We start from the raw sequence: 21,612 nt of genomic DNA on the forward strand, positions 1-21,612 counted from the left end.
AAGTTTTATGTATGATTTTGTGACTAACCATGTGAATGACCAATTCCTGTCAACTCTCTAAATGGATATAAGTGAAGCAAGAGAGTTTAATTCTTTCTACAAAAGATATGCTCACGCTCTAACAAATATAAGTGAAGCAAAAAATCATTCTACAAATGGCGGTTTTCTATGTGAAGAGAAACAGGCAATCCAAACTTCAAATGATATAAGCGAAGCACATGAAGCATTCTATAAAGACTCAAAAGATTTAAGTGAAGTGCAAAGAGTATTATATAAATCAATCAAGGACTATCTCATACCAGCATGGTGCATAAAAGAAAAATGAGAACTAAATGCAAAAGACGCTCCAAGATTTGCACATATCGCATGAACGAAACGAATCCGAAAACATACCGATACTTGTTGAAAAAAGATGGGATGCCTTCCGGGGCATCCCCAAGCTTAGACGCTTGAGTCTCCTTGAATATTTACTTGGGGTGCCTTGGGAATCCCCAAGCTTTAGCTCTTGCCTCTCCTTGTTCTCCTCACATCGAGACATCCTCGATCTTTGAACACTTCATTCACACAAAACTTAACAGAAAACTCGGTAAGATCCGTTAGTATAATAAAGCAGATCACTACTCTAAGTACTATGCAAACCAATTCATATTTTATTTTTGCATTGTATCTACTGTAATATAACTTTCCCATGGCTTAATCCACTGATATAAATCGATAGTTTCATCAAAACAAGCAAACTATGCATAAAAAAACAGAATCTGTCTAAAACAGAACAGTATGTAATAATCTGAACATTAACCTTACCTATCGTACTACAAAAATTCTACCAAAATTATTAAAAATAAATAATTTGTATAGAAAGACAGTGCAAAAAGTTTCAGAACCGTTTGACGTTCCAGTAAAAAATGTAAAATCGCGCACTACAGCCAAAGTTTCTGTGCTGCACCGTACAAACCAACAAGCACTGTAAATATCCTAAAGGCAAACGTTGGCACATTATTTTTATAATACAATGGAATTGTACAAGGGGATAATTATTTTTGTTGAAAATTTTCTGTAATCAAGATTCACAAAGTTTCCGTGAGCATGAACAAAGTTCAAGGAGCTCCCCCACTTCAACAATGCTTGTCTCTCTCACTTTCACTTTCCTTTTTGAAAAAGTTTTGGGTTCCCCTCTTTATTTTTTTGTTTTTAAACTTTATAAAAGCACACAACAGAAATAAATGACTCTCTAAAACTTCCGGGTTGTCTCCCTAGCAGCGCTTTCTTTAAAGCCATTAAGCTAGGCATATAGTGCTCAAGTAATGGATCCACCCGAATCCCAAGGTATATCAAAGCCAATTTTAATTAACAATGATTTGTAATTTAGTAGTGAACACAAAGTAACATATATCATGTAATGACGAATTCTAACTCTCTTCCTATGCATCGGCATGTCATAAAAGAACAATTCATGCACACAAAGTAAAGGCCAATGCATAGTATAAACAGTTTCTTGTAATTTTTTCGTGTTGGAAACATAAAGAGGCGGAGATGTAGTTCCTCTCTCATAATAATTGCATGTAGGAGCAGCAAGCACATGCATATTATATCTATCAAAATCATCATGTGTAATAGTAAAACGCAACCCATCAATATAATCCTTAATAAGGGTAAACTTCTTCGATATAGTGTAGTCGGGAGAATTCAAAAAGATAATAGGACTATCATGCTTGGGTGCAATAGCAAAAATTTCATGTTTAACATAAGGAACTATAGCAATTTCATCTCCATAAGCATAATTCATATTAGCATCTTGGCCACAAGCATAGCAAGCATCATAAAAAAGGGATATTTCAAAAGAATCAACGGGATCATAACGATCATCATAGCATTCATCCTTCAGTAAGCACGAAGGGAAATTAAACATTGTATGGGATAAAGAGTTACTCTCATTAGAAGGTGGGCACGGGTGATCAATACGCTCTTCCTCCTTTTGCTCTTCGCTCTCCTCCTCATCTTTTTCATCCAATGAGCTCACAGTTTCATCAATTTCTTCTTCCATAGACTCCTGCAAAATATTAGTCTCTTCTTGGACAGTGGAGGAGTCCTCAATATATGGTTTAACATAAGCATTAGAAGCATAATTATCATAACAATATTTAAGTATGGCAAAATTTTCAGATTTGTGAAGAGTAGCATCATACTTTCCAATCAAAGAAGCAATTTCATAAGCACCCTTAAAAGCAACAAATTCTTCAATTTGTTGAACATCATAGTAATTATAAACACCCTTAGCATACGAAGATACACTTCCATTATCACTAAAATTACATTGGTAGGGAAGGTGTTTCTTAGGGTCTTTAGAACAACAAGTAAAATCATAAATCTCACATAAATTCCAAGCATAGCATTGCAATGGATGAATTTGATCCAATAAAAGTTTCCCTTTTTGAGATCAGCGGTGTCGCACATAACAAGCATGCTCATCTAAAGATTTGCCCTCAACTAAGCTAGTTGGGGTTTCATCACGAGCACATAGGGATCGAAGATGATCCAGGTAAAAAGCTTCAGGAGTGTGATAGATTTTGAGTGGTTCTTCAACCATTGGTGTAGCAGGTACAACTATTTTTTTTGGTATTTTGCGTTCCATATCCATAACTAAAGATAGAGAACAAATAAGAACAACAAATAAAAATTATTTAGTGATAAAGCAAACAAGCACACATGAGAATATTCACCCCATGCTATGGCTCCCCGGCAACGGTGCCAGAAAAAGGTCTTGATAACCCACAAGTATAGGGGATTAATTGTAGCCTCTTTCGATAAGTAAGAGTGTCGAACCCAACGAGGAGCTAAATGTAGAACAAATATTCCCTCAAGTTCTATCGACCACCGATACAACTCTACGCACGCTTAACAATTGCTTTACCTAGAACAAGTATGAAACTAGAAGTACTTTGTAGGTGTTTTTGGATAGGTTTGCAAGAATATAAAGTGCATGTAAATAAAAAGTAGGGGTTGTTTAGGTAAAGAAGCAATACAGATAGTACACCGAGTATGGAAAAGTGGTGGTAGGAGTTGTGAAATTGTCCCTAAGCAATTGACTACTTTACTAGACCGATACCAAGTTTTATGTGGGAGAGGCCACTGCTAGCATGTCATCCCTGACTTGGAATTCTATGCACTTATGATTGGAACTATTAGCAACCATCCGCAACTACTAACGTTCATTAAGGTAAAACCCAACCATAGCATTAAGATATATTGGTCCCCCTTCAATCCCGTATGCATCAATTTCTATGCTAGGTTGAAGCTTCTGTCACTCTCGCCCTCCAATACATAGTCCTATCAACATACAACTAACCCTATGGTGTGATCCACGCGCGCGCTCATATGATGGGCACCAAAGGACAGCAACATAACCACAAGCAAATTAAACCAATCATAGCAATTCACCAATTACCGATAGGACAACGAAAATCTACTCAGACATCATAGGATGGCAACACATCATTGGATAATAATATGAAGCATAAAGCACCATGTTCAAGTAGAGGGTACAGTGGGTTGTGGGAGAGTGGACCACTATAGATAGAGGGGGTAAGGTGATGGATATGTTGGTGAAGATGGCGTAGGTGTTGGTGAAGATCGCGGTGATGATGATGGCCCCGGCGACGTTCCGCCACCACCGGGAGAGAGGGGGAGAGAGCACCCTTCTTCTTATTCTTCTTCCTTGACCTTCTCCCTAGATGGGAGAAGGGTTTCCTCTTTGGTCCTTGGTCTCCATGGCATGGGAGGGGCGAGAGCCCCTCCGAGATTGGATCTGTCTCTCTCTGTTTCTGCGCTCTGGGATTCTGCCCTTTCACCGTTTCTTATATATCCGAAGATCCGTAACTCCGATTGGATTGAAACCTTCGCCCAGATTTTTCTCCAAAAATTAGCTTCCTTGTGGCCAAAGAAGACCAGCAACCGCCTTACGGGGGGCCCACGAGGGTCAGGGGCGCGCCCAGGGGGGCAAGCGCGCCTCCCTGCCTCGTGGCCCCCTCGGGCACCATCTCGCGTTGATTCTTCTTCCCATATTTCACAAATATTCCAAAAATATTCTTCATCCGTTTTTATCCCATTTGGACTCCGTTTGATATGGATTTTCTTCGAAACAAAAAGCATGCAACAAACAGGAACTGGCACTGGGCACTGGATCAATATGTTAGTCCCAAAAATAGTATAAAAAGTTGCCAAAAGTATATGAAAGTTGTATAATATTAGCATGGAACAATCAAAAATTATAGATACGATGGAGACATATCAGCGGCTATGCGGTCCAGGAGTTCGTTAAAGACGATAACTCCGCTGGATCCATCCGTTTGGAATATTCGGAGTCAATACGGAGACGATTTTTGATGACCTGAGAAGTCATCATCGGCTTGATGGCCGAACGGGCGATCATGGTAAAGCCCTCCAGCCGGAGGGTTTGGCCTAAGGCCAAGGCTCCTCCAGAGGTGATGTTGTCCTTGGTGACAAGGCGTGTCATCAATCCTCTCTTTGACGTCACAGCGAAACTCTCAATGAAAGCACCAATGTCGGTGTCAAAACCGGCGGATCTTGTGTAGGGGGTCCCGAACTATGCGTCTAAGGTTGATGGTAACAGGAGACAGGGGACACGATGTTTACCCAGGTTCGGGCCCTCTTGATGGAGGTAATACCCTACTTCCTGCTTGATTGATCTTGATGAATATGATGATTACAAGAGTTGATCTACCACGAGATCGTAATGGCTAAATCCTAGATGTCTAGCTTGTGTGATTGTGATTGTGATTGCCTCTACGAACTAAACCCTCCCGTTTATATAGACATAGAAGGGGCCTAGGGTTGTACAAAATCGGTTTACAGAGGAAGGAATCTTCATATCCGAATGTCAAGCTTGCCTTCCACGCAAAGGAGAGTCCCATCCGGACACGGGAGGAAGTCTTCTGTCTTGTGTTTTCATGGCCCATCAGTCCGGCCCACGCCACATAGGCCGGACGCCTGAGGACCCCTTAATCCAGGACTCCCTCAATACCGACGATCGAATGTCGGGCAAGTAACATACCGATGGACAAAGGGAATTATGTATGTTGTCATAACGGTTTGACTAAGAAAGATCTTCGTAGAATATGTAGGAGCCAATATGGGCATCCAGGTTCCGCAATTGGTTATTGACTAGAGAGGTGTCTCAGTCATGTCTACATAGTTCTCGAACCCGTAGGGTCCGCACGCTTAACGTTCGATGACGATATAGTATTATATGAGTTATGTGATTTGGTGACAAAATGTTGTTCGGAGTCCCAGATGAGATAACGGACATGACGAGGAGTCTCGAAATGGTCGAGAGGTAAAGATTCATATATAGGACAATACTATTCGGACACCGAAAGTGTTTTGGGGGGTACCGGGTACTTATCGGGTCACTAGAAGGGGTTCCGGCCAACCCCGACAAAATTTATGGGCCTTATGGGCCAAGAGAGGAAACGCACCAGACACTAGGGGTTGGTGCGCCCCCCATAGAAGGCCGGCCAAGGAGGAGAAGGAAAGGGGGAGGGAAAGGAAAGTGTGGATTAGGATTCTCACTTCCTTCTCTGCCCCCTCTTTCCTCCCCCCCTTGGGAATACATGGCAGGGGGGCGCGGCCAGGGCAGGAGCCCTAGGGCGGGCCGGCCACCTATGTGGTGCACCAAGCTGCCTCCCCTCCCCCTTCCACCTATATATGTGGGAGGGGGCGCGCCTGTGATGTCGCTTGAAGCTACGTCGGTATTTCCCCTAAGAGGAAGGGATTATGCAGCACAACGGTGGCAGGTATTTCCCTCATATATGAAACTAAGGTTATCGACCAATAGGAGAACCAAGCAACACAACGTAAACAACCCCTACACACAGATAACAAATCCTCGCAACCCACGTGTTAAAGGGGTTGTCAATCTCTTTCGGGTAACGGTGCCAAAAATTGTTGCGTGACTGGAAAAAGTTGTAATAGATTGAATAAACAAATCGCAAATAAAATAAAGTGCAGAAAAGTATTTTGGGGTTTTTGAATTAATAGATCTGAAAATAAATGCAAGGGAAAAGTAGATCACAAAGGCAAATAATATGAGAAAGAGACCCGGGGGTCGTAGGCTTCACTAGTGGCTTCTCTCGAGAAAAATAGCAAACGGTGGGTGAACAAATTATTGTTGGGCAATTGATAAAACTTCAAATACTCATGAAGATATCCAGGAAATGATCATTACATAGGCATCACGTACAAGATTAGTAGACCAACTCCTGCCTGCATCTACTACTTACTCCACACATCGACCGCTATCCAGCATGCATCTAGTGTATTAAGTTCATGGAAAAATGGAGTAATGCAATAAGAATGATGACATGATGTAGACAAGATCTATCTATGTAGAGTTAGACCCCATCGTTTTATCCTTAGTAGCAACGATACATACGTGTCGGTTCCCTTTCTTTCACTCGGATCAAGCACCGTAAGATCGAACCCACTACAAACCACATCTTCCCATTGCAAGATAAATAGATCAAGTTGGCCAAACAAAACCCAAATATCGGAGAAGAAATATGAGGCTATAAGAGATCATGCATAAAAGAGATCAAATAAACTCAAATACTTTCTTGGATATAAAAAGATAGATCTAATCATAAACTCAAAGTTCATCGATCCCAACAAACACACCGCAAAAAGTTGCATCATATGGATCTCCAAGAGACCATTGTATTGAGAATCAAGAGAGAGAGGAAGCCATCTAGCTACTAACTACGGACCCGAAGGTCTACAAAGAAGTACTCACGCATCATCAGAGAGGCACCAATGGAGGTCGTGAACCCCATCCGAGATGGTATCTAGATTGGATCTGGTGGTTCTGGACTCTGCGGCGGCTAGATGAATATTTCGTGGAGTCCCCTAGGGTTTCTGGAATATTGGGGTATTTATAGATCAAAGAGGCGGTCCAGGGGATACCCGAGGTGGGCACAACCCACCAGGGCGTGCCTGGGCCTCCTAGCGCGCCCTGGTGGGTTGTGCTCTGCTCGAAGCACCCCGAGGCACAGCCAGGGCCCATTACATTCCTTCTGGTCTATAAAAAATCTCCGGTAAAGTTTCGTGGCATTTGGACTCCGTTTTTTGTGATGTAAAATACATGGAAAAACAACAACTGACACTTGGCACTATGTCAATAGGTTAGTACCAAAAATTATATAAAATGATTATAAAACATCCAAGATTGATAATATAACAGCATGGATGTAACACCCCGGATGTAACTTTCCATTATTGTAACTCCAACTCTTGCCATTTCCGGCTATGTGATATGATATTTGTTGGAAATATGCCCTAGAGGCAATAATAAAAGCATTATTATTATATTTCCTTGTTTATGATAATTGTCTTTATTCATGCTATAATTGTGTTATCCGGAAATCGTAATACATGTGTGAATAATAGACACCAACATGTCCCTAGTAAGCCTCTAGTTGACTAGCTCGTTGATCAACAGATAGTCATGGTTTCCTGACTATGGACATTGGATGTCATTGATAACGGGATCAAATCATTAGGAGAATGATGTGATGGACAAGACCCAATCCTAAACATAGCATAAGATCGTATAGTTCGTTTGCTAGAGTTTTCCAATGTCAAGTATCTTTTCCTTAGACCATGAGATCGTGTAACTCCCGGATACTGTAGGAGTGCTTTGGGTGTACCAAACGTCACAACGTAACTGGGTGACTATAAAGGTATACTACGGGTATCTCCGAAAGTGTCTGTTGGGTTGACACGGATCAAGACTGGGATTTGTCACTCCGTATGACGGAGAGGTATCACTGGGCCCACTCGGTAATGCATCATCATAATGAGCTCAAAGTGACCAAGTGTCTGGTCACGGGATCATGCATTACGGTACGAGTAAAGTGACTTGCCGGTAACGAGATTGAACGAGGTATTGGGATACCGACGATCGGATCTCGGGCAAGTAACATACCGATTGACGAAGGGAATTGCATACGGGATTGATTGAATCCTCGACATCGTGGTTCATCCGATGAGATCATCGAGGAGCATGTGGGAGCCAACATGGGTATCCAGATCCCGCTGTTGGTTATTGACCGGAGAGCGATCTCGGTCATGTCTACATGTCTCCCGAACCCGTAGGGTCTACACACTTAAGGTTCGGTGACGCTAGGGTTGTAGGGATATGTATATGCAGTAACCCGAATGTTGTTCGGAGTCCCGGATGAGATCCCGAACGTCACGAGGAGTTCCGGAATGGTCCGGAGGTAAAGAATTATATATAGGAAGTGCTATTTCGGCCATCGGGACAAGTTTCGGGGTCACCGGTATTGTACCGGGACCACCGGAAGGGTCCCGGGGGTCCACTGGGTGGGGACACCTGCCCCGGGGGGCCACATGGGCTGTAGGGGGTGTGCCTTGGCCCATATGGGCCAAGGGCACCAGCCCCAAGAGGCCCATGCGCCAAGAGATAAGGAAGGGAAGAGTCCCAAAGGGGGAAGGCACCTCCTAGGCGCCTTGGGGAGGAGGGATTCCTCCCTTGGCCGCCGCCCCCCTAGGAGATTGGATCACCTAGGGCCGGTGCCCCCCCTAGGCTCCCTATATATAGTGGGGGAAGGAGGGCCTCTCACACCACGCCTTTGGTGCCTCACTCTCCCTCTCCAACACCTCCTCCTCCTCCATAGAGCTTGGCGAAGCCCTGCCGGAGTACTGCAGCTCCACCACCACCACGCCGTCGTGCTGTTGCTGGAGCCATCTTCCTCAACCTCTCCTTTCCCCTTGCTGGATCAAGAAGGAGGAGACGTTACGCTGACCGTACGTGTGTTGAACGCGGAGGTGCCGTCCGTTCGGCGCTAGGATCTCCGGTGATTTGGATCACGTCGAGTACGCCTTCCTCATCCCCGTTCTTTGAACGCTTCAGCGCGTGATCTACAAAGGTATGTAGATGCAATCCGATCACTCGTTGCTAGATGAACTCCTAGATGGATCTTGGTGAAACCGTAGGAAAAGTTTTGTTTTCTGCAACGTTCCCCAACAGTGGCATCATGAGCTAGGTCTATGCGTAGTTCCTTTTGCACGAGTAGAACACAATTTGTTGTGGGCGTAGATGTTGTCAACTTTCTTGCCGCTACTAGTCTTATCTTGCTTCAGCGGTATTATGGGATGAAGCGGCCCGGACCAACCTTACACGTACGCTTACGTGAGACCGGTTCCACCGACTAACATGCACAAGTTGCATAAGGTGGCTGGCAGGTGTCTGTCTCTCCCACTTTAGTTGGAGCGGATTCGATGAAAAGGGTCCTTATGAAGGGTAAATAGAAGTGGACAAATCACGTTGTGGTTTTCACGTAGGTAAGAAAATTTTCTTGCTAGAACCCTATTGCAGCCACGTAAAACTTGCAACAACAATTAGAGGACGTCTAACTTGTTTTTGCAGCAAGTGTTCTGTGATGTGATATGGCCAAAGTTGTGATGAATGATGAATGATATATGTGATGTATGAGATGTTCATGCTATTGTAATAGGAATCACGACTTGCATGTCGATGAGTATGACAACCGGTAGGAGCCATAGGAGTTGTCTTTATTTTTTGTATGACCTGCGTGTCATTGAGAAACGCCATGTAAATTACTTTACTTTATTGCTAAACGTGTTAGCCATAGTAGTAGAAGTAATAGTTGGCGAGCAACTTCATGGAGACACGATGATGGAGATCATGATGATGGAGATCATGGTGTCGTGCCGGTGGCAAGATGATCATGGAGCCCAAGATGGAGATCAAAGGAGCTATGTGATATTGGCCATATCATGTCACTATTATTATTTGATTGCATGTGATGTTTATCATGTTTTTGCATCTTGTTTACTTAGAACGACGGTAGTAAATAATATGATCCCTCATAATAATTTCAAGAAAGTGTTCCCCCTAACTATGCACCGTTGCGACAGTTCGTTGTTTCGAAGCACCACGTGATGATCGGGTGTGATAGATTCCAACGTTCACATACAACGAGTGTAAGACAGATTTACACATGCAAACACTTAGGTTGACTTGACGAGCCTAGCATGTACAGACATGGCCTCGGAACATAGAAGACCGAAAGGTCGAGCATGAGTCGTATAGAAGATACGATCAACATGAAGATGTTCACCGGCGTTGACTAGTTCGTCTCACGTGATGATCGGACACGGCCTAGTTAACTCGGATCATGTTATACTTAGATGACTGGAGGGATGTCTATCTGAGTGGGAGTTCATTGAATAATTTGATTAGATGAACTTAATTATCATGAACTTAGTCTAAAATCTTTACAATATGTCTTGTAGATCAAATGGCCAATGTTGTCCTCAACTTCGACACGTTCCTAGAGAAAACCAAGCTGAAAGACGATGGCAGCAACTATACGGACTGGGTCCTGAACTTGAGGATCATCCTCATAGCTGCCAAGAAATATTATGTCCTACAAGCACCGCTAGGTGACGCACCCGTCCCACAGAACCAAGACGTTATGAACGCTTGGCAGACACGTGCTGATGATTACTCCCTCGTTCAGTGCGGCATGCTTTACAGCTTAGAACCGGGGCTCCAAAAACGTTTTGAGAGACAAGGAGCATATGAGATGTTCGAAGAGCTGAAAATGGTTTTCCAAGCTCATGCCCGGGTCGAGAGATATGAAGTCTCCGACAAGTTTTTTAGCTGTAAGATGGAGGAAAATAGTTTTGTCAGTGAGCACATACTCACAATGTCTGGGTTACATAACCGCTTGACTCAGTTGGGAGTTAATCTCCCGGATGACGCAGTCATTGACAGAATCCTTCAGTCGCTTCCACCAAGCTACAAGAGCTTTGTGATGAACTTCAATATGTAGGGGATGGAAAAGACCATTCCCGAATTATTTGCAATGCTGAAATCAGCAGAGGTAGAAGTCAAAAAGGAACATCAAGTGTTGATGGTGAATAAAACCACTAAGTTCAAGAAAGGCAAGGGTAAGAAGAACTTCAAGAAGGACGGCAAGGGAGTTGCCGCGCCCGGTAAGCAAGCTACCGGGAAGAAGCCAAAGAATGGACCCAAGCCCGAGACTGAGTGCTTTTATTGCAAGGGAAGTGGTCACTAGAAGAGGAACTACCCCAAATACTTAGCAGACAAGAAGGCCGGCAAAACAAAAGGTATATGTGATATACATGTAATTGATGTGTACCTTACCAGTACTCGTAGTAGCTCCTGGGTATTTGATACCGGTGCAGTTGCTCACATTTGTAACTCAAAGCAGGAGCTGCGGAATAAGCGAAGACTGGCGAAGGACGAGGTGACGATGCACGCCGGGAATGGTTCCAGGGTCGATGTGATCGCCGTCGGCACGCTACCTCTGCATTTACCTACGGGATTAGTTTTAAACCTCAATAATTGTTATTTAGTGCCAGCTTTGAGCATGAACATTGTATCAGGATCTCGTTTAATTCGAGATGGCTACTCATTTAAATCCGAGAATAATGGTTGTTCTATTTATATGAGAGATATGTTTTATGGTCATGCTCCGATGGTGAATGGTTTATTCTTAATGAATCTCGAGCATAATGCTACACATGTTCATAGTGTGAATACCAAAAGATGTAAGGTTGATAATGATAGTTCCACATACTTGTGGCACTGCCGCCTTGGTCACATAGGTGTCAAACGCATGAAGAAGCTCCATGCAGATGGACTTTTAGAGTCTCTTGATTATGAATCATTTGACACGTGCGAACTATGCCTCATGGGTAAAATGACAAAGACTCCGTTCTCAGGAACAATGGAGCGAGCAACCAACTTATTGGAAATCATACATACTGATGTGTGTGGTCCAATGAGTGTTGAGGCTCGCGGTGGCTATCGTTATGTTCTCACCCTCACTGATGACTTGAGTAGATATGGGTATGTCTACTTAATGAAACACAAGTCTGAGACCTTTGAAAAGTTCAAAGAATTTCAGAGTGAGGTTGAGAATCAACGTGACAGAAAAATCAAGTTTTTGCGATCAAATCGTGGAGGAGAATACTTGAGTCACGAATTTGGCACACACTTAAGAAAATGTGGAATAGTTTCACAACTCACGCCGCCTGGAACACCTCAGCGTAATGGTGTGTCCGAACATCGTAATCGCACCCTATTAGATATGGTGCGATCTATGATGTCTCTTACCGATTTACCGCTATCTTTTTGGGGCTATGCTTTAGAGACTGCCTCATTCACTTTAAATAGGGCTCCGTCGAAATCCGTTGAGACGACACCATATGAATTATGGTTTGGGAAGAAACCTAAGCTGTCGTTTCTAAAAGTTTGGGGATGCGATGCTTATGTCAAGAAACTTCAACCTGAAAAGCTCGAACCCAAGTCGGAAAAATGCGTCTTCATAGGATACCCTAAAGAAACTATTGGGTATACCTTCTACCTCAGATCCGAAGGCAAGATCTTTGTTGCCAAGAATGGATCCTTTCTAGAGAAGGAGTTTCTCTCGAAAGAAGTAAGTGGGAGGAAAGTAGACCTTGATGAAGTATTACCTCTTGAACCGGAAAATGGCGCAGCTCAAGAAAATGTTCCTGAGGTGCCTGCACCGACTAGATAGGAAGTTAATGATGATGATCAAGATACTTCTGATCAAGATCCTACTGAAATTCGTAGGTCCACAAGGACACGTTCCGCACCAGAGTGGTACGGCAATCTTGTCTTGGAAATCATGTTGTTAGACAACGGTGAACCTTCGAACTATGAAGAAGCGATGGCGGGCCCGGATTCCGATAAATGGCTGGAAGCCATGAAATCCGAGATAGGATCCATGTATGAAAACGAAGTATGGACTTTGACTGACTTGCCCGTAGAGCGGCGAGCCATAGAAAATAAATGGATCTTTAAGAAGAAGACAGACGCGGATGGTAATGTGACCATCTATAAAGCTCGGCTTGTCGCTAAGGGTTATCGACAAGTTCAAGGGGTTGACTACGATGAGACTTTCTCACCGGTAGCGAAGCTAAAGTCCGTCCGAATCATGTTAGCAATTGCCGCATCCTATGATTATGAAATATGGCAAATGGACGTCAAAACGGCATTCCTTAACGGTTTCCTTAAGGAAGAATTGTTTATGATGCAGCCGGAAGGTTTTGTCGATCCTAAGAATGCTGACAAGGTGTGCAAGCTCCAACGCTCGATTTATGGGCTGGTGCAAGCATCTCGGAGTTGGAACATTCGCTTTGATGAGATGATCAGAGCGTTTGGGTTTACGCAGACTTATGGAGAAGCCTGCGTTTACAAGAAAGTGAGTGGGAGCTCTGTAGCATTTCTCATATTATATGTAGATGACATACTTTTGATGGGAAATGATATAGAACTCTTGGACAACATTAAGGCCTACTTGAATAAGAGTTTTTCAATGAAGGACCGTGGAGAAGCTGCATATATATTAGGCATCAAGATCTATAGAGATAGATCAAGACGCCTCATAGGTCTTTCACAAAGCACATACCTTGATAAGATATTGAAGAAGTTCAATATGGATCAGTCTAAGAAGGGGTTCTTGCCTGTGTTGCAAGGTGTGAAATTGAGCTCAGCTCAATGTCCGACCACGGCAGAAGATATAGAAGAGATGAGTGTCATCCCCTATGCCTCAGCCATAGGTTCTATTATGTATGCCATGCTGTGTACCAGACCTGATGTAAACCTTGCCGTAAGTTTGGTAGGAAGGTACCAAAGTAATCCCTGCAAGGAACACTGGACAGCGGTCAAGAATATCCTGAAGTACCTAAAAAGGACTAAGGAAATGTTTCTCATCTATGGAGGTGACGAAGAGCTCGTCGTAAAGGGTTACGTCGATGCTAGCTTCGACACAGATCTCGATGACTCAAAGTCACAAACCGGATATGTGAATATTTTGAATGGTGGGGCAGTAAGCTGGTGCAGTTGCAAGCAGAGCGTCGTGGCAGGATCTACATGTGAAGCGGAATACATGGCAGCCTCGGAGGCAACACATGAAGCAATTTGGGTGAAGGAGTTCATCACCGACCTAGGAGTCATACCCAATGCGTTGGGGCCAATCAAACTCTTCTGTGACAACACTGGAGCTATTGCACTTGCCAAGGAGCCCAGGTTTCACAAGAAGACCAGGCACATCAAGCGTCGCTTCAACTCCATTCGTGAAAATGTTCAAAATGGAGACATAGATATTTGTAAAGTACATACGAACCTGAATGTAGCAGATGTGTTGACTAAACCTCTCCCTAGAGCAAAACATGATCAACACCAGAATTCCATGGGTGTTCGATTCATCACAATGTAACTAGATGATTGACTGTAGTGCAAGTGGGAGACTGTTGGAAATATGCCCTAGAGGCAATAATAAAAGCATTATTATTATATTTCCTTGTTTATGATAATTGTCTTTATTCATGCTATAATTGTGTTATCTAGAAATCGTAATATATGTGTGAATAATAGACACCAACATGTCCCTAGTAAGCCTCTAGTTGACTAGCTCGTTGATCAACAGATAGTCATGGTTTCCTGACTATGGACATTGGATATCATTGATAACGGGATCACATCATTAGGAGAATAATGTGATGGACAGGACCCAATCCTAAACATAGCATAAGATCGTATAGTTCGTTTGCTAGAGTTTTCCAATGTCAAGTATCTTTTCCTTAGACCATGAGATCGTGTAACTCCCGGATACCGTAGGAGTGCTTTGGATGTACCAAACGTCACAACGTAACTGGGTGACTATAAAGGTATACTACGGGTATCTCCGAAAGTGTCTGTTGGGTTGACATGGATCAAGACTGGGATTTGTCACTCCGTATGACGGAGAGGTATCACTGGGCCCACTCGGTAATGCATCATCATAATGAGCTCAAAGTGACCAAGTGTATGGTCACGGGATCATGCATTACGGTACGAGTAAAGTGACTTGCCGGTAACGAGATTGAACGAGGTATTGGGATACTGACGATCGGATCTCGGGCAAGTAACATACCGATTGACGAAGGGAATTGCATACGGGATTGATTGAATCCTCGACATCGTGGTTCATCCGATGAGATCATCGAGGAGCATGTGGGAGCCAACATGGGTATCCAGATCCCGCTGTTGGTTATTGACCGGAGAGCGATCTCGGTCATGTCTACATGTCTCCCGAACCCGTAGGGTCTACACACTTAAGGTTCAGTGACGCTAGGGTTGTAGGGATATGTATATGCAGTAACCCGAATGTTTTTAGGAGTCCCGGATGAGATCCCGGATGTCACGAGGAGTTCCGGAATGGTCCGGAGGTAAAGAATTATATATAGGAAGTGCTATTTCGGCCATCGGGACAAGTTTCGGGGTCACCGGTATTGTACCGGGACCACCGGAAGGGTCCCGGGGGTCCACCGGGTGGGGCCACCTGCCCCGGGGGGCCACATGGGCTGTAGGGGGTGCGCCTTGGCCCATATGGGCTAAGGGCACCAGCCCCAAGAGGCCCATGCGCCAAGAGATAAGGAAGGGAAGAGTCCCAAAGGGGGAAGGCACCTCCTAGGTGCCTTGGGGAGGAGGGATTCCTCCCTTGGCCGCCGCCCCCCTAGGAGATTGGATCTCCTAGGGCTGGCGCCCCCCCTAGGCTCCCTATATATAGTGGGGGAAGGAGGGCCTCTCACACCACACCTTTGGTGCCTCCCTCTCCCTCTCCAACACCTCCTCCTCCACCATAGAGCTTGGCGAAGCCCTGCCAGAGTACTGCAGCTCCACCACCACCACGCCGTCGTGCTGCTGCTGGAGCCATCTTCCTCAACCTCTCCTTTCCCCTTGCTGGATCAAGAAGGAGGAGACGTTACGCTGACCGTACGTGTGTTGAACACGGAGGGGCCGTCCGTTCGGCGCTAGGATCTCCGGTGATTTGGATCACGTCGAGTACGCCTTCCTCATCCCCGTTCTTTGAACGCTTCCGCGCGTGATCTACAAAGGTATGTAGATGCAATCCGATCACTCGTTGCTAGATGAACTCCTAGATGGATCTTGGTGAAACCGTAGGAATTTTTTTGTTTTCTGCAACGTTCCCCAACAATATTTCCTTCGTGATTGGGTTTTTGCCTTCATTTTGTATTTTGTTCATGTTATGCATTCCATCTCATATCATCATGTGCATCTCATTTGCATTCATGTTCGTCTCATGCATCCGATCATTTTCCCCGTTGTCCGTTTCGCAATCCAACTCTCTCACATGCACCCGTTGCACCCCTCAAATCTCGTTTCGTGAGCGGGAGAGAAACGTTCTCGGAATGGGTCGAGATTTGTCGAGTGGCCTTGGTAAAAAAGATTATGACAACATTTTTGAGGAAATAAAGCTAAGTATAGCTCATTTTTTGTCTAACTTAGGTAGCTATGCCATTTAGGAGGAAAGAAAGGACGAGCGGGTTAGGGGTTCCTCGGCGTCGATAGAACCCTAAATAGCAACTACCATCAGTGCAAGATACATGAGGCGCTCGACGTTGAACACTAGATCCACGTCCCACATGAAGGAAATATGCCCTAGAGGCAATAATAAGGTTGTTATTTATATTTCCTTATATCATGATAAACGTTTATTATTCATGATAGAATTGTATTAACCGGAAACTTAGTACATGTGTGAATACATAGACAAAAGAGTGTCCCTAGTATGCCTCTACTTGACTGGCTCGCTAAACAAAGATGGTTAGGTTTCCTATCCATAGACATGTGTTGTCATTTGATGAATGGGATCACATCATTAGAGAATGATGTGATGGACAAGACCCATCTGTTAGCTTAGCACTATGATCGCTTAGTTTATTGCTATTGCTTTCTTCATGACTTATACATGTTCCTCTGACTAGGAGATTATGCAACTCCCGGATACCGGAGGAACACCTTGTGTGCTATCAAACATCACAACATAACTGGGTGATTATAAAGATGCTCTACAGGTGTGTTCGAAGGTGTTTGTTGGGTTGGCATAGATCAAGATTAGGATTTGTCACTCCGAGTTTCAGAGAGGTATATCTGGGCCCTCTCGGTAATGCACAACACTATAAGCCTTGCAAGCAATGTGACTAATGAGTTAGTTGTGGGATGATGCATTATGGAACGAGTAAAGAGACTTGTCGGTAATGAGATTGAACTAGATATGATGATACCGACGATCGAATCTCGGGCAAGTAACATACTGATGACAAAGGGAACAACGTATGTTGTTATGCGGGTTGACCGATAAAGATCTTCGTAGAATATGTAGGAGCCAATATGACCATCCAGGTTCCGCTATTGGTTATTGGCCGGAGATGTGTCTCGGTCATGTCTACATAGTTCTCAAACCTGTAACGTCCGCACGCTTAACGTTCGATGACGATTTGTATTATGAGTTATGTGATTTCATGACCGAAGTTTGTTTGGAGTCCCAGATGAGATCGGGACATGACGGCGAGTATCGAAATGGTCGAGAGGTGAATATCGATATATTGGAAGGCTATATTCGGATATCGGAAAGGTTTTGAGTGGTTCGGGTATTTTTCGGAGTACCGAAGAGTTACGGAAATTCGCCGGGGGGTTATTGGGCCTCATGGGCCTATTGGTGGAAGAGAGGAGGCAGGCCAAGGTAGGGCGCGCGCCCCCTATCGCAAACCGAATTGGACTAGGGGGGGGGTCCCCCTTTCCTTCTCTCCTCCCTCAGCTCCCCCTTCTCCTTGTTGGCATAGGACAAGGGGGGCCAAATCCTACTTGGAGTAGGATTGCCCGCCCCCCCCCCATGGCGCGCCTCCTCCCCCTGGCCGGCCTCCTCCTCCCTCCCCCCTTTATATACGTGGGAGGGGGGCACCCCAAGGCACACAAAAGTTTCTCTTAGCCATGTGCGGTGCCCCCCTCCACAGAAACACACCTCGGTCATATCGTTGCAGTGCTCAGGCGAAGCCCTGCGCTAGTAACTTCATCATCACCGTCACCACACCGTCGTGCTGACGAAACTCTCCCTCGGCTTCAGCTGGATCAAGATTTCGAGGGACGTCACCGAGCTGAAAGTGTGCAGATCGCGGAGGTGCCGTACGTTCGGTACTTGATCGGTTGGATCGCGAAGACGTTCGACTACATCAATCGCGTTACTTAACACTTCCGGTTTCTATCTACGAGGGTACGTAGACACACTCTTCCCTCTCGTTGCTATGCATCTTCTAGATAGATCTTGCGTGATCGTAGGATTTTTTTTGAAATACTGTGTTCCCCAACAGTGGCATCCGAACCAGGTCTATGCATAGATGTTATACGCACGAGTATAACACAATGAGTTGTGGGAGATAATAGTCATACTGCTTACCAGCAACGTCCTACTTTGATTCGGCGGTATTGTTGGATGAAGCAACCCAGACTGACATTACATGACCGCGTTCATGAGACTGCACTACTGCAGGATGCTGCTAACACGACACTACGATCAGAGACCCTTCGACGAAACTATGTGCGATGCAATAATCGCAAACGGTGGTGTAAAAAACCGTCAAAAAAGGTGCAAAACGTTTGCGATGACGGATGCGTCTAACGCGATTCAGATTTTAGTTGCGTGTGCAATTCAGGGCATACGGTTCAGTTCAATTAACCGTTTTGGATGAGGAGGAACAAAAGAAACGGGCAGTCAGATGAAGGAGTGTGTGATGTACAGCACACGGTTCACTCGGATGAACTGTTTGTGATTAGGCAACACAAAAGAAATGGTCAGCCAGATCAATGTGTGTGTGATGTACTACATACAGTTCACTCGGATGAACTATTTGTGATTAGGCAACACAAAAGAAACAGTCAGCCAGATCAAGGTGTGTGCGATGTACGACATGCGCGGTTCACCCGGATGAAGTGTTTGTGTTGTGACAAGAGAACAGAAATGATTCAATACAACAAATACCATAAATATTGCAAGGTTCAAATTCAAAGATTACATCGCCCAAATTCAAACATTGCAAGCTGCGTCATTTCTAAAAAGGGATCAACCACTGACAAGTCATGTATGGGTTTGACACAATAACTTCCAATTGCTTTGCCATATGCTCTTCCAATACGAAGTTTGGAATTTTTGGAGGCACTTCCATTCCGCAGTACCTGCCGGCTTTGATAATCATACCATTGATCTTTCCTAATTAAACGTGTGATCAACCTCAGTACCCTCAGCACCTTTGCTCTGGCAAGAAAGAACCTGGTGAGTGTAATATCCGGTGGGGTCCCTTGGTAGGAGTTCAAAGTAATATTTGAGAGATGCAGATCCAGGCATTCGATGTGATTGTTGTTATAAACATCTTCCACCGGGCCTAATATGCACTGCAAAAGAAGAGAACGTGTTAGTGCCTACATGCAGTTTTGAACATTGCTACACGCCCATTTGGTTTGCAGGATTTGTAAAATGCACCAACGTGCCATCTTCGATCTGGCATGATTTACATGGGCATTTGATTACAATCTAGGAACATGCAGCCTTCTTCACAAGAGGTTGGATTGGATGAAAAATTCCCTGAGAAAACTAGTACAGATGAATCCAAAGGAGAAATGCTTATGGACGATTGTAACCTTATGGTTAACATTTAACATGAAAGGAACATCACCTTGATATACAGCTTCTTCAGGCACGGAAAGCATCTCAGGCAACTGAAAACTTGGTCTAGGTTGGGGACGATAGATTCTCGTGCCAAGACCTTCACTGTGCCCAGAGTCTGGGTGAAGCTTCGCTGGATGACAGACGAACATACATATTCAAAACTAGAAATAACGTTGATATCAAGAAGGATAGGTATATAAGGTGACTATTGTACTTGAAAGTTGTAGTATTTGACAGACGAGTAGCCCACCACTTTCAATTTCGACGCAGAAATGACATTGATTCTTGTTGGACCTTGTTGATCAACTACAAGTAATCTCTCAAGTGAAGGTGTGTCCTGGATGACCATATTATGGCCCACCTTTTGTGATCTCTCGTTGCAGCACCAGCAACACACATAAATAGTCCGGAGAGTCCTGGAGGTGATGTGCAAGGTACTCGACCAATTCATCGCCTAAAGACAAAGGAACTCGAGTGCAGTACAGCCGCTGAGCAGGCGCTCCATGTCATTCTTTGGGATGCGGACGGCGACGAGCTCGAGGTGCTTCAGTCATGGTAGAAAAAGAGCGGGCGCGTCATTAAGGGCGGAGGGGAATGGCAGTTCATGAACTTGGCGAGGCGCAGCGTGGGCGCGAAGCAGAGCGCGAACGTTGGCAGCAAGCGCATATGCCCATCATTATAACTTAGCTTCTCGAGCTGATCTATGGCGTGGGATCGGAACCACTCGTCAAGCTTGGCTCATTCCTTTCCATTGGAACGGAACTTGCCCGCGATAAGGCCTTTGATTGGGCCATCGTGACTGCCGAGGATCTAGGAGAACGCATCCAAGCTTTGGTGATAGCCATGGCAGAGCTTGTGGGCGTCGAGGAGGTCAACGGGGGTGTGGAGCCATAGGGTGTGCCACCGCCGGGATAGGGCAGCTGTCCTCGCCCGATATTTGATTGGGAGGAGGGATATGATGATGATCAAAATATCATCGGGGAGGTTGTTGATGATGTCTAGGCCTGCTGGAGTCGCCTGCGGTTCTTTCTCGACCTACCTCCTCTTGTTGGCAGCATCGTTCTCCACCTCGTCGGCGGGGATGGAAACCTCTGTCTCCATATTCACGCCGTGCTCCGGTACTTCAGCAGCCCTGACATCGCCACTCCCTCCGGTGGGGCGCTTCGGCGGCATCCTCGTACACCGACGGCTTTGAGGACTCAGAGCGGCGTCGGGGATGCGGGTGGAGAGAGAGGAATTGTGTGTGTGGCAAGGATGGGGGGTGCAGCCGCTCGGCGGCACCATTAATATAGACCAGTGGGAGCGAGGCGGGCGGCGGTCCAAGGCTGTCTCGCTTCCTGGTGAGAACGACTACTTAATCTCTAGTATGAATGAAATTTGTGCTTAATCCCGATGAGAACTATTAATTTTTAGCTGCATATTTTGACAAATCGCAGTGTCTCTTGGCTTAGCGCCGAAGTCTAGCTTTAATTTGAAAACCGTAATCTGAACCGTTTGCGTTGAAGAGATGCACAGATCCTGCGTTGAACAGCTTGTACGCTTCCCGGTGAGCCTGCCCACCGGACTGCACTCGCACGCCTCCCGTTCAGTCAAAAGCAGATGTCCACACGGCACCTCCTATAGCCATTAAAACCAAGACACGTGGTGTCACATGAATGGTTAACTGAACGCATACGGTTTGAATTATACAAACGTTTGAGATATTAAAGTGGCAACTATTTTTTTTCAAAATGCCTTTGTTGGCTGTCATTATTTGAGTGCGCCTTCTCTCAAAATGGATAGGAAAAATACCACAGCATTCCGGGTGCCCTTCCAAGATAGCATGCCAAGTTTCATGAATTTCAGACGAGTTTTAGATTTACTAGAATTTGAAACTAGACATCTCAACGTTTTGCCGGCAGTCAACGGTGCCGTGGTGTTTGAAATTCATTACCATTTCTTGCATGGGACCTAAGCATGCACCCAAGGACACAAATTTGATTTTTCAACCAAT

The sequence above is a fragment of the Triticum aestivum genome, chromosome 5A (assembly GCF_018294505.1).
Source record: "Triticum aestivum cultivar Chinese Spring chromosome 5A, IWGSC CS RefSeq v2.1, whole genome shotgun sequence".
NCBI lineage: Eukaryota > Viridiplantae > Streptophyta > Magnoliopsida > Poales > Poaceae > Triticum > Triticum aestivum.